Below are 14,983 nucleotides of genomic sequence, written 5' to 3'. Positions count from 1 at the left end.
AAGTTCTCAAAGACAATCAAATCATAAAAGTTTTTGATCATCATTGGGGTGGGTGGGGTTGCCTTCAGAACAAAGCTTTAAATCCTTGATGAACTTACTGAAACATCACATTTTACAAAATTATTTCCTCTCAAAGCTATATGAAATAAATAATGCAACTGGCATCCCTATTTAACAGAAAAGAAAACAGAGAAAGGAAAGTTGGGTCTTCTTTCCACTGTCTCCTCGTACATGCAGGATATATTTTTTTCTTTTTAAAATTTTCTCTTTTAAAAAAATATTTTTATCTATTTTGTTGTGTTTCTCAATTACATGTAAAAAAATTTAGCACTTATTTTAAAAACTTTTGATTCCCAATCCCCCTACATCCTTCTCTCAGAAAGCAATTTGAAATCAACCACACACATGTGAAATCATAAAAAAAACATATTTTCATATTAGACATTTTGAGAAAGGAAATACAAACAAAATAAAAATAAAGTTTTAAAAATGCTTCACTCTGTATTCAGAATTCATAATCTCTCTGGAGATGGATACACTTTTTAATTTGGGTCCTTTTGGAATTATCTTGGATCACTATCTTGATCAGAGTATCTAAGTCTTTCACAAATGTTCTGTATAAGGGTCCTTACAATGCCCCTGTTACTATTTACAATGTTCTCCTGGTTCTTCTCACTTCATTTTGCATGAGTTTATATAATTCTTCCCAAGTTTTTCCTGATTCTATCCATCATTTTTTATAGCATAATGGTATCCCATGACAATCATATACCACAACTTGTTCAACCATTCCCCAATTGATGGTCATCCCCTCATTTTCTAATTCTTTGCCACCAAAAAAAGAGCTCACAAAGGGTCTCCTAAGAATAATTTGAATAGATGAGTCAAGAATCCTGTTCAATTTCAAATCTATGCTTGCCTATTTAAGTGGAGAGAGAAGAGGAGAAGGGAGGGGTGAGGTAGAATATGTCTCCAGAAAAGACTGACAAGAAAAATTGACATTTGAGTTCAAAAAGTAAAGCTGTGCTGAACCATTAACCATCACATGGTATTGGCAAACATTCCTCAGGGAACTCATCCTGGACAAAATGAAGTGGAATCTCTGTTCTCTCAGGTGTTTGCTCCTCAGCTTAAAAAAAAAAAATCCATAGTTCTCAAAAGTTTAGAATCTCAGCAGCTCCTCCCTCACACATTGCCTATGTCAAGAAAGATTTTTTTCCCCTTTTTAATAACATGTGCCTTTAAGAGTGTCCCTTTTCTAGTTGGTTCTTTGGTCCAAAAGAAAACACATGCCTTTTCTGACAAACACAGCCTTATTACTGACTGTGAAATGATCTTTTCTGAACCCACACGTGATTCACTATCACCCCACCCCCATGCAAACAAACCAAAGGTATCTTTTCTCATTATCAAAGAGAACCAGTGTTACCCAAATGGTGTCCGTGTTCATGCCAAGATGTCAGTCTGTTCATGGCACCCATCCAGTCTCATGGAGCTGGTTCCTGATGCCAAAGAGGAATCAAGAAGCACATAATTCACTTGTTGAAACTACAGGTAACTGATTCAGGTTGATGTTTATCTCAAGCTGCTTTAAATTTTTTTTTAAATGAGTACAGCTGTACTCTGAATCAGCTTCTTTCTGTTCATTTCATAAGTGACTAGAATCTGGGAGTTTTGAAAGATGCCCCTTTATATCATTGATCAAAGATAGTTTTCCCTGAGTGAATTGGTTCACTCCCTTGGTGTAAATTAATCAAATCCTCCTCCTTCCTCATGTTCTGAATATGTTTTTCTTTAACTCCCTATAACTCACCTTTAAACATGATTTCACACATAGGAAAATTGATGAAGTATCTCTGTTGGGCAAATGATAAAGGTGTCCTTTCATCTCAAATGCCACAAATTCCTGTTAGTTTATCCAGACACATTTACACACACACACACACACACACACACACACACACACACACACACAAAAGGTCTCTCCTTATCTGGTCATAGTAAGAAGCTTCTTTCCTTCTCCCTCCCTGGGTATTGGTAGGACTGGGAGGGGGTGGGAGGGTAGGCAGCCTGAACCGGTTGAATCTGCAGTATCTAATCCCCAATGTTTGTGAAGTAATGACCTGAAAGGGTCAGTCTCCTATCTTGCTGAACGTTAAGCATATACTGGAGGGACTTTTCCAAAGGGCATGTTGTAATTTGCTTTACTGTCAATCTTTCAACCCATTTATCATCATACTTTTCTTCTTTTAAAAAAAAAAATCCCTTTTTGTCACTTAGATTTCAGATCTTAATTAAGGGCCGTCTTTCATTTATGATATGGTATATTTGTGTCTACACATTATTAATAATCACTACTTCATCTTTTTTTTGTAGTCAACTTTTCACCTTTTTATCTTCCTGAAATTGCTTATGTTTTTGTTCCTCCTGACTTAACTAGTACCATTCTGAATATATTCATTCTGAGTCACTAAATAAATAAATATTTGTAAAAACAAAATGCTGCACCAGTTCTTTAAGACATGCAAGAAACTCAGCCTAGAAATCTAGTTGCCTAGCAACAGAATACTAACTTTGTTCTCCTTTCTCTGAACCAATTGATACCCCCCTGTTGGTTTTGTCAGCTTTCCAAAGTATCAGCTTCCCCTTTTCCTTCCCCCCAAAAAAGAAATGAATCTTTGGCCTTTTAGTCTTGAGGTGATTGACTCTGGGAGTTATTGCCTTTACAGAAGGTCACATCAATCCTGATTCTCAATAGATAAAATTCTCCAGATGCTAACTTTTTATCTTCCCTAGCCAAAAAAAAAAAAAAAAAAAAAAAAAAAAAATACTTCTTTTATATTCTACTTAAATTCTCTTAACCAAGATTAATTTACATATTCCTTATAAACAATGAACAATTCCAGTTGCCAGAAGTAGAATAAGCTGCCCCATAGGTTCCTATTCTCTTGAGGTTGTAAAATCAAGTCTGGATGACCACTTGTTGTGGGAGATACTCTTGAAGGGATTTTCTTCAATGGGTATAGGTTATATTTCCTCTGAGGTCCTTTCCAGTTCTGAGATTCTGCAGTTTACAAAAATCCACACTCCCCAAATAGAAGCTCAATTAGTTTTAAATAAATTGTTATTGTTAATAATAATAATATCACCTTGCATATGTATATTATGTTTGAGGGCCTGGTGGCCAAGAGCTGGGCCAGAGCCAGGCCAGCTGCTTCCCTGAGACTAGACAGTCCCACAGACACAGGGCAGACAATCTGGGAAGCTGCCAGCCACAGATACTAGCAGGAAATCTGGGCAGGTGGTTTGGGTATCAAGGGAGGATGACAACAGAAGGTTGATGAAGATCTGGGCAATTGTGTGGGAGGGACACAGTGACAAGATAGTTGGATGGGAATCATTTTGGCAGCTTTTAAGGGGGACAGAGCCCCAGAGGCTGGGGTATGGATAAGGATCCCATCTCTGGGCAAACTGGCAAATGTGAGGAAAAAAGAATTAAGAACAAGGCTCCAAGGCAAATCATTTATAAGGGCACCAAGTCAGAGCTTGTGGATTGGAACTGGAGGATTTGGTCACAAGTGAGAGGGAAGCCCAGTCACAGAAGCAAGGCAAAAGGTCAAAGTGAGAACAGATGCTTAGAGAACTGATTTGATATACCTGAATTGTTAAGTCTACATGTAGGGGCTGCAATAATCCAAAGTACAACCTTACAGGTGGGAACCTAGTGACCCCAAGTAGTGAAGGATATAAGAGGGATGTGGCCATAAGACTTACAGTAGAGCCTTTCGTACTTTCTGCAGGAGTTTTACATCTAGCATTTAATTCATCCAGCATTGAAAAGTTTAGATGCTTATCCAAACTTCCTTGGTTCATGACACCAAGTTCAACATTTTATGAACTGTGGAAAGAAGGGTTTGTTTCTTTCCTCCCTTGGGAAACTGAAAATATCAGGAGAGCAGTCTTTCACATGGTAATTTGGCATTTCAACTCCTTTCTCTGGTCAGAAATCCAGAGGAAAATGGAAAATAAAGTGAGAATCTTTCATCTTCTCTTTTTTTGAGCTTCAAAGTTAGATTCTATTTCAGTGGCAGCAAGCCCTTGTGGGGGTGGAGGGTTAGATATGCAAACAACATCATTTCTCACTGGTTGTTCTGACCAACAGCTCCACAGGGTCTTTGGCAAGGGCAGATCTGAGGAGGCTTCTGATTATCTTGATGCCTTTTCTTCCCATTCAAGGACTAAAAAAAAAAAAAAAAAAAAAACTATACTAGAAAGAAGGTGAAGAGTTTCTGAGAGACAGCCTCACATTCCTTTTTTTTTCAGCTTGATCTCTTCACTCTCCTTGTCAAGTATAAATGTCACTACGTGTCCTGCCTGGTATGTGGAGATGGCTGCAGATTCTCAGAGTTCCTGGATTTTCACTCTTTGAGCAAGCATTTCTCACTCTTTTCTGGTTACCATATTTGCCATCTAGTCACAGGCTCAAGGAATGCACTACATATCTCGTCAAGCAAAAGAAAGTCTGCCTGGTGACAAATTAATCTTAAAATAAAGTCAAAAATAAGAGGAAATATTTCTGGCAAATGTGGCTCTCAGCTTGGTCAAATGAAGTGCTCCACTCAGGAAAGTGATCGAATGTGCTTCTGCATTTCACAAAGACATTGGTTTAATCCATCTCAAAGTTAGAATCCAGAACTACACAGACTAATTCTCTTAAGAAAATATTCCAGTAGCACTCACCATAAAGATATGTATAAAACAGATATAAGATTTTGGCTTGATAGAAGGAAAAGCTTCCTAATAATGAGAATGTTCTAAGAGTTGACTGAGATAACCTGGAAGACAGTGAGTTGTTTTTTTTTTTTTTTTTCTGGAGGTCTTTGAATAAATTATGGAAGACTTCTTTTTAGGGATAATGTAGAAGGAATTCTGCTCAGGTATCAATTGTGTTAGAGATACTGTGATCCACACAACTCTGAGATACAATATAAGCATGTATGAATTAATTTATGATCACTTCATTCCATCCTCCCTAATTATGACTGATAAAAATTTTGAACTTTCCTGTCAATATCACCTAACTTGGCAGTTCTCAAAGTGTGAACTATGAGATGTCTGGAGATCTCAAGAATCTTTTGAGGGATTTTGAAGACCAAATATAATAAATATAATAAAGTCAAAATATTAACAAACTGATTTTTAGAAAGGCCTGAAAAGATTTACATGACCTGATGCTGCATGAAACAAGCAGAATCAGGAATACATTATACAGAATAATAGTAAGGACATGGGATGATCAACTATGAAAGACTTGGTTCTTCTCAGTGGCTCAGTGATGCAAGGCAATTCCAATAGATTTTGGATAGAAAATGCATCTGCATATGGGGGAAAAAATGGAATCTGAATGTAAATCAACACATGCTATGTTCACTTCTATCTTCATTTTCTCCCTTCCATGGTTTTTCCCTTTTGTTTTGATTTTTCTCTCCCAACATGATTCATAAAGTGATATGTATTATCAAAATAAATTATTAATTAAAAAATAAAATAAAGACATTATTTGCCTCTTTCAATGGAGCTTTCAAGAGGCTATCTGGCCTATGAATTAAAGATTTAGCTGCAAAGGTAAAGAATAAGCTATTATCTTATTTGGTAGAATTGAATTTTTGCTTCACAAGTAGATCTGTCTATAGACCTGGATTTGCTATTTTTATTGCATTTGTCTAGTATCAGCACCAATTAATCATTGGAAGATTTTTAAAACTGTAAATACTTGATACATTCACAAATGGTACTGAAATAGTCAGTGTTAAATAACTTTTTTTTGAATCTCATGACTTATCCTGGAATAACTGTTGGCATTTTCCCTGATCATGAAAAAGCAATGGTGGTTAAAAATGTTTGTACCATGGATCAAAGCAATGGAACTAATGGTACTAATTACTGTATTCTTTACCACACCATTATCACTTAAAAAAAAATCCAATCCAGTTTCATTTAAGAATGTCCTTAGTGAAATATCTTGCCCCTTGAATATAAATCTGTACTTTGGTGCTCTGAAGTATGATGATTATCTCTGGAAAAAGTCTGGGTGCAATTATTTGCAATGCCAGCTAAAGTAGCCACTTTTTTCATAGAATGACATTTTTACTTGAAAGACTGACAGACAAACTATGGCTATTCAGACAAGTAATTTGGCAGACATTTCCTTGAAAATGAACAAAGTTATTCTGTCAGAAGAAAACAACAGAAATTTGTTCCCAATGATAAAATTCAAGCTTTTAAGTAAAAATGAGAATTTTGGAAAACTTTAATTTGCCACCATGAATAGGTAGACAGCTTCTCCTTATAGGCTTTTCTCATGAGATTAGTGAGGATATTGATGAATGGAATTAAAAAAAAAAATAATGTGCAGATTTTGAAGATCTTGTACAAATCAGAATTTTCCAAATGATCAATGCATAATGTTACAAAACCATGCATGAGTAAAAGATCCACACAAAGTATAAACAGATTTTAATGCAACAGAGAAAATAAAGTTCATTGATATGGTTTCAGGTTCCACAACATGTTAGAATTAACATCTAAGAAACTGCCATTTGTTGAGTTTTGGTGTAGTGCCAAAGAAAAAAATATCAATAATTATCTAAAAAGACTATCACAAAAATGCATTTCTTCTTTTTCCAATTATATGTTTATACGAAGCTGGATTTTCTTCATATGCTTAAACAAAAATGACATATCATAAGAGTTCAAATGCAGAAGAATGCAACTATCCTCTTTTAAGCCAGACAATAAAGAGATTTGCAAATGTAAAAAATGCAACTTTGTTCAATGTTTTTTTTTTGTTTGTCAAATGTAGTTTTTTTAAAATTTTCTTTGTTAACATGTATGAATTTATTGTTATTTTAAATGAATTCATAAATATTTTGAAAAATGTATCAGTTTTAATTTCTTATGGTAGATAGATTAACTCACATAAACAAGCTCTTTCTGGTTTTTTATGTTGAAGAGTTGAGCACAACTGAAATGGCTGAACAATACCAAATTATAAAGTAAATAAGAAAGAGTAAAGAAATCAACAGAATATAGAAAAAGTTAAATATACTAGATCTCTGGAGAAAATTGGATGGAAATAGAAAGGAATATATCTTTTTCTCAGCAGTACATAGAAATTGTCCATGAATTAAAGCATTAAAAACTTCATAACCTAATGCAGAAAAGCAGAGATATTTAAGTCACAACATAGTATTTTCACTCTTTTTGTTGTTTTCTTGCATTTTGTTTCTTTCTCATTTTTACCTTTTTGATCTGATATTTTTGTGCAGCATGATATTTGTGGAAACATGCATAGAAGAATTGCACATGTTTAACATATAGTTTATTACTTGCAGCCTAGGGATGGGGATGGAGGAAAGGGAGGGGAAAATTTTGAAGGTTTTGGAAGGGTGAATGTTGAAAGTTATCTATGTACATGTTTTGAAAATAAAAAAAAAAACTTTAAAGAAAAAATGAAAATCAGAAATGAGCTTCCTAAGAAAAATTCCTCAAAACCATCTAGATTCACAAGTTAACCAAACATTTATACAATAATTAATTTCATTGTTATATAAACTATTTGGAAAAATAAACAAAGGAAGAATACCAAATTCCTTTTGTGATTCAAATACTGTGGTGATACCTAAACCAAAAAGAGTAAAAATAGAAAAAGAAAACTATAGACTAATTTCCTTAATGAATGACAAAGATGTCAAATAAAATGAAATCAAGGAGATTACAGAATATATCATATAGAAAAATATCATGGATTATGATCAAGTGGGATTTATACCAGGAATGCAAGGTTAGTTCAATATGAAGAAAATTTTCAGCATGTGACCAAATCAATAATAAGAACCACAAAAATCAAATGATTATCTCAATAGATGCAGAAAAAACTTTTGACAAAATACAACACTTGTTCCTATTAAAAACACTAGAAAGTATAAGAATAAATGGAGCATTCCTTAAAATGGATTCTATGAAAAGTAATATCTATCCAAAATCATTAACAGCACTATCTGTTAGAGGGATAGGCTAAAAGTCTTTACAATAAGATCAGGGATGAAGTAAGGATGCCCATTATCACCACTATCATTCAGAATTGTACTAGAAATCCTAGCAATAGGGGAAAAAAAGAGAATAAAACATAATTGAAGGAATTAGAATAGACAATAGAAAAAAAGCTATCACATTACAAATGACAGGATGATCCACTTAGATAATCCCAAAGAACCAACTTTTAAATATCTGAAATAATTAGCTACTTCAGCAGTTACAAGATATAAAGTAAACCCATACCAATCAGCAGCATTTCTAAATATTGCCAATAAAGTCCAGCAAGAATAGAAAGAGAAATTCTACTTAAAGTCTGCAAACAATATAAGATACTTGGAACTCTGTATGTCAAGATAAAAACAATATGAACATAATTATAATAAAGATAGATTGGAAAAATATTAATTGCTTATGAGTAGACTGAACTAATAAAATAAAAATGACAATTCTACTTAAGTTAATTTACTTATTCTATGCTCTACCAAGCTACCAAAAATTATTTTATAGAACTAGAAAAAATGAAAACAAAATTCATCTAGAAGAACAAAAGATCAGAATATAAAGTGAAATAATGAAAAAAAAGTGAAGGAAGATGACCTAAAAGTACTAAATCTCAAAGAGTATTACAATTTGGCATAGATGGTAATCATTAGAACAATCTGGTATTGGCAAAGAAATAGACTAGTGGACAAGTAGAATAGGTATGCAATACACAGTAGATAAATGACTATAATAATCTTGCTGTTATTATTTAGTCTTGTCCAGCCTTTTGTGACTACCATTTAAGATTATCTTGGTAAATACACTGGAATGGTGTGCCATTTTCTTCTCCAACAGATCTACTCTGTCAGGCAATTGGAGGCTAAGTTACTTGCCTACCCTCATGGCTAGAAACTGTCTGAGACCTTATTTGAACTCATTTCTTGACTCCATCTCTAAGGCTCTATCCATTGAGCCACTGATTCTAAGAACTTACTATTTGACAGAAATTGCAAGAAAAACAAGAACTATTTGACAAAAATCATGTATAGATCAACATCTCATAACATATACGAAGATAAAGTCATGGGTACTTGATTTAGACATAAAGGGTGATATCATAAGCAAATAAAGGAAGCATGGAAAATTGTACTGGTTAGATTTATGAATAAGGGAAGAAATTATGATTAAACAAGAGATAAGAAAAGATTACAACATAAAAAATGGATAATTTTCCCATCACAATGTTTTTGCACAAACATAACCAATATAGCAAAATTAGAAGGAAAGCAGAAAACTGGGGAGTGGGACAGCAGATTACAGAAAATTTCTTTGATAAGGTCTCAGCTTTCAAATATATAGAAAACTGAATCAAATATATAAGAATACAAGTTCCCCAATTGACAAATAATTAAAAGATATGAAAAGGCAATTTTCAGAAAAAAAAACAAAGCTACCCAGAGTAATGTGAAAAAATGTTCTAAATTAATATTGGTTAGAAAAATACAAAATAAAAACCCTGAGATACCTCCTCAACCTGTTATATTGGTTAATATGACAGAAAAGGGAAAATGACAGATATTGGAGGGGGTGTGAAAAAATTAGTGTATTATTGCACTGTTGGTAGAGGTCTGAACTGATCTAATCACTATGGAGAATAATTTGGAATGATGCCTAAAGGCCTATAAAACTGTGTATAATCTTTGATCCAAAAATGACACTACTATATCTGTATCCCAATGAGGTCAAAATAAACGAAAAAGGACCTGTACGAACAAAAAATATTTAAACAGCGTTTTTGGTGGTACCAAAAATTTGGAAATAGAGATTTTGCTATTTTCAGGAGTATGATGATCCAAGAGAATTCTGAAGGACTTTTGATGAAAAATGCTAACTATCTCCAACAAAAAATCTAATGGAGCCTGGATGAAGGTTGAAATAATTTTTTTTCTTTTTTTTTTGTTTATTTCCTATCTACATGGATAAAATGGAAATGTTTTATATGATTTTGTATATATAATTGATAGCACATTTATTGTCTTCACAATGGATGGGGAAAGAGTGACAGGAAAAAATAATTCAGAACTCAATTTTTCAAAAATTAATATCAAAAATAAATAATAATTTAGAAAAATGTTTAAAGAGTCCTAAGACCAAAAAGTTTGAATTCTCACATATACAATAATAGGTATACATTCAATATCTGTTGAATGAAACATTAGCATTTTTCTCTTTTTTCTTTTTTTTTCTTTTATCTTATTTTATTATAGTAATTTTATTTTTAATACACATTGCTTAATGGTTCATGTTGGGAGAGAAAAATCAGAGCAAAAGGGAAAATCTATGGAAGAGATTTAAAAAAAGAAAGAGGAAAAAAAGTGAGCATAGTATATGCTGATTTACCTTCAGTCTTAGTCCTTTTTCTGGATGCAGATGACATTTTCTGTCCAAAGACTATTGGGATTGCTTCAGATCCCTGAACTACTGAGAATAACCAAGGCTTTCGTAGTTGATCATCATATATTCTTGCTATTGTGTACAACATATTTCTGGTTCTGCTTATTTTGCTCAGCATCAGTTCATTTAAATCTTTCTGGGCCTTTCTATAATCAGCTTGTTCATCATTTTTTAAAGAGCAATTAATATTCCATTACCTTCATATACCACAGTTTGTTTAGCCATTCCCCAATTGATGGCCATCCACTCCTTTTCCAGTTTTTTGCTACCACAAAAGAGCTGCTAAAAACATTTTTTGCATATGTGGGTCCATTTCCTTTCTTTATGATTTCCTTGGGATATAGACCTAGTAATGGCACTACTGGGTCAAAAGGCATGTACAATTTTATAGACCTTTGGACGTTATCCAGATTGCCTTCCAGAATGGTTGGATCAGTTAACAGCTCCACTAATAATGTATTAATGTCCCAGTTTTCCACATTCCCTCCAACATTTATCATTATATTTTCCTGTCATCTTAGCCAATCTAAGAGGTGCAAGTTTGTACCTCAGAGTTGTTTTAATTTGCATTTCTCTAATCAATAGTAATTTAGAGCATTTTTCATATAACTATAAATTGTTTTAATTTCATCATCTCAAAAGTGTTCATATCCTTTGACCCTTTATCAATTGGGGAGTAACCTATATTCTTATAAATTTGAAGCAGTTCTTATTTATTTTAGAAATAACACCTGTATCAGAAATACTGATTGTAAAGATTTTTCCCAGCTTTGTACTTCTATTTTAATCTTATTTCTATTGGTTTTGTTTGTGCAAAACCTTTTTAATTTAATGTAATCAAAGTTGTCCATTTTGCCTTTCATAATGTTGTCTAGTTATTCTTGGTCATAAATTTCTCTCTTCTCCAAAGATCTAATAGATAAATTATCCCTTGTTCTCCTAATTTGTTTATGGAATGCTCCTTTATGCCCAGATAATGTATCCATTTTGACCTGGTATAGAGTGTCTAGTAGTGAGTTCTTATTCCAGAAACTGGTGTTTGAGGATTTATTAAAAACTAGATTGCAATAGTCCTTATTAGTGGAGCTGTGAAGTGATCCAATCATTCTGGAGGGCAATCTGAAATGACTATGTATTATGTGTATCTAATCTATTCCACTGATCTATTTCTTAATCAGTACCAAATGGTTTTGATTACTGATGCTTTATAATATAGTTTTAAGATTGGTACTGTTAAGTCACCATTCTTCGTTTTTTTTTTTCATTAATTCCCTTAATATTCTTGACTTTTTGTTCTTCCAGACAAATTTTGTTGTTATTTTTTCTAGTTCTAAAAAATAATGGTAGTTTGGTATTGGACTGAACATGTAAACAAATTTAGGCAGAATTGTTATTTTTATTATATTAGCTTGGCCTATCCATGAACAATTGATATTTTTTCCATTTGTTTAGATCTGGCTTTATTGGTGCTAGAAGTGCTTTGTAATTGTATCTATATAGTCCTTGGGTTTGTCTTGGCAAGTAGATCCCCAAGTATTTTATTTTAAGTATTTAATTTTAAGTGAAGTTTCTTTTTCTATCTCTTGTTGATGGGTTTTGTCAGTGATATATAAAAATGCTGATTATTTGTGTGGGTTTATTTTATATTCTGCAACTTTGCTAAAGCTGTGAATTGTTTCCAGCAGATTTCCAGATGATGTTTTCAGCATTCTCTAAATATATAATCATATCTGCAAAGAGTGATAGTTTTATTTTCTCATTGACTATTCTAATTCCTTTACTTTATTTTTCTTTTCTTATCGCTAAAGCCAAAAATTATAGTGGTAATAGATATTTTTGTTTTACCCCTGATCTTATTAGGAATGTATCCACCTTCTCTCCATTACAAACAATGCTTGCTGTAGGTTTTAGAAAGATACTGCTTATTATTTTAAGGAAAACTTCCTCTATCCCTGTGTTCTCTAGTGTTTTTAAGAGAAATGGGTGCTGTATTTTCTCAAAAACCTTTTCTGCATCTACTGCAATTAGCATACGATTTATGTTGGTTTTATTATTGACATAGTCGATTATGGTAATAGTTTTACTGATATCAAACCAGCCCTGCATTGCTGGCATAAATCCCACTTGGTCATAGTTAGCCTCCTTAGGTTTTTTCTTGTTTATTTTGTGGTTAGATTTGTCTGATTCTGAGAGGGGAAGGTTGAGGTGCCCCACTAAAATAGATTGGCAAGCTATTTCTTCCTGTAACTAGCTTAAAATTTTCTCTAGGAATTTGCCTGGTCTACTACTTGGTGCATACACATTTAGTATCATTACTACAGCATTAATTATGGTACTTCCCCTCCTTATCTCTTATCTGAAATCAGAATTGCTACCCCTGCTTTTTTTTTTTTTTTACTTCAATGAAGCATAATAAATTCTGTTGCAACCTTTTACCTTTATTCTGTATTTGTGTCTCTGTGTCAAATGTGTTTCTTGTAAACAATATATTGTAGGATTCTGTTTTTTATTCCACTCTGTTATTTGCTTCCATTTTATTGGAAAGTTCATCCCATTTACATTAATAGTCATGATTATCAGCTCTATAATTCCTTCCATTCTATTTTCTCCCCAATATATATTTTTGTTCTCTCTTTTCACTTTCTACTTAGTCTTGTGTTTTTTTTTAATCCACTACTTTATCTTCTGTCAACCTTTCCCTCCTTCCTTTACCTTTTTTCTTAGTGTTTCTGTAGTTCCTTCTATCCTGTCTCTCCCTTTTCTTTTCCTTTCTCCTCCTATTTCTTTGTAGGGTTAGATAAATTTCTGTCTCCAAATGAATAATTAAATTATTCCCTCTTAAAGCCAAAACTGATGAGATCAAGCTTCAGACAATGCTCCTCCCCCTTCCTTTTTTCCCTTGATTGTAATAGGTCTTTTGCACCTCTTCATGTAAACTAATTTTCCCATTATGCCTCCCCTTTCTTCTTTTTCCATTATAATCTCACCCCTTAATGTCTTTTTCTTTGGCGTCATTATATCAGAGATCATTCACAACCACACCTTCAGTCCATATGATGCTCCCCTCTGCCCCAATGACAGATACAGTTCACAAGAGTTACAGATATTGTTTTCCTAGCTAGGAAACTTTTAACTTATAAATTTATTTTTTTCCCTTGTTTACCTTTCTATGGTTCTCTGGCATCCTGTGTTTGTAGATTAAATTTTCTGTTTAGTTCTGGGTTTTTTTCTATAGAAATGATTGAAAGTATCTTACTTCATTGAAGTTTCATCTTCTGAGTCTGATCATTTTGAGTCTCTCTGGGTAGCTAATTTTTAGATGTAACCCCAATCTTTTGCCTTCCAGAATATGGTATTCCAGGCTCTCTGATTCTTTCTTGTAGAAGCTGCCAGATACTGGGTAATCCTGTCTGTTTCTCCTTGATATTTGAATTTTGTCTGGTAGCTTGCAATATCTTTTCCTTGAGATTATAATTTTGGAGTTTCACAACAATGTTCGTTGGGGTTTTCCTTGTGGGATTTCTTTTCAGAGGTGAATGATGGATTCTTTCAATGAGTATTTTTTTCTCTTTTTTCTAGAATACTGGGGCAGTTTTCCTTAATGACCTCTTGTAGAATGATATCTAAGGACCTTTTTTTGTTCATAGCCTTCAGGTAAACAAATAATTTTTAAACTGTCTCTTCTGGATTTACTTTCCAGGTTAGCTGTTTTGCCAATGAGGTATTGCATATTTTCTTCCATTTTTTCATTCTTTTTATTTTGTTTGATTTTTGCTGTCTCACAAAGTGATTAGTTTCCACTTACCTTGCTCTAGTTTTTAATGTGTGCTTTTCTTGTGTTATCGTTTGTATCTCTTTGTCCATTTGGTTTATTTTACTATTTAAGTAGTTGTTCTCTTCAGACAATTTTTTCCTTCATTTTCCAAACTGATGACTGTCTCATTCATACCTCTCATTTCTTTTCTCATTTGTTCCTATTTCTCTTATTTGTCTTTTAAAGTCTTTTATGAGCATTTCCAAGAAGACTCTTAGGGCTTGAGACCAATTTATCTCACTCAGATTTCTTTTGTGTACATTCTGACCTCATCTGAGTTTGTGTTTTGTTCTTCCCTGTCACCAAGTAGCTTTCTATGGTCAAGTTTTTTTTCTTTTTCTTGCTCATTTTCTTTCCTTTACTTCTGGTATTTCCTCTCTCTCTCTCTCTCTCTCTCTCTCTCTCTCTCTCTCTTTTATTACTTTTAAAGTAGAACTCTGCTCCTGGGATAAAAGTGGCACTGTCCCAAGAACTTCCTGTGCAGTTCTGAACCTTGGCTTTGAACCCTTGTATTTGCAAGGGATAGCTTGACTGCTCTTACCAGGAAACAGCCTGGTTTCCCAGTGTTTGCCTTCTGAGCTCGTACTGGGGGCTGCCTAACTGATTTGCTCCTCTACTGAGCCAGAATGGAGGGTC

This window comes from Sarcophilus harrisii, chromosome 5 (genome assembly GCF_902635505.1).
Source record: "Sarcophilus harrisii chromosome 5, mSarHar1.11, whole genome shotgun sequence".
NCBI lineage: Eukaryota > Metazoa > Chordata > Mammalia > Dasyuromorphia > Dasyuridae > Sarcophilus > Sarcophilus harrisii.
This window is presented reverse-complemented; position numbering follows the sequence as displayed.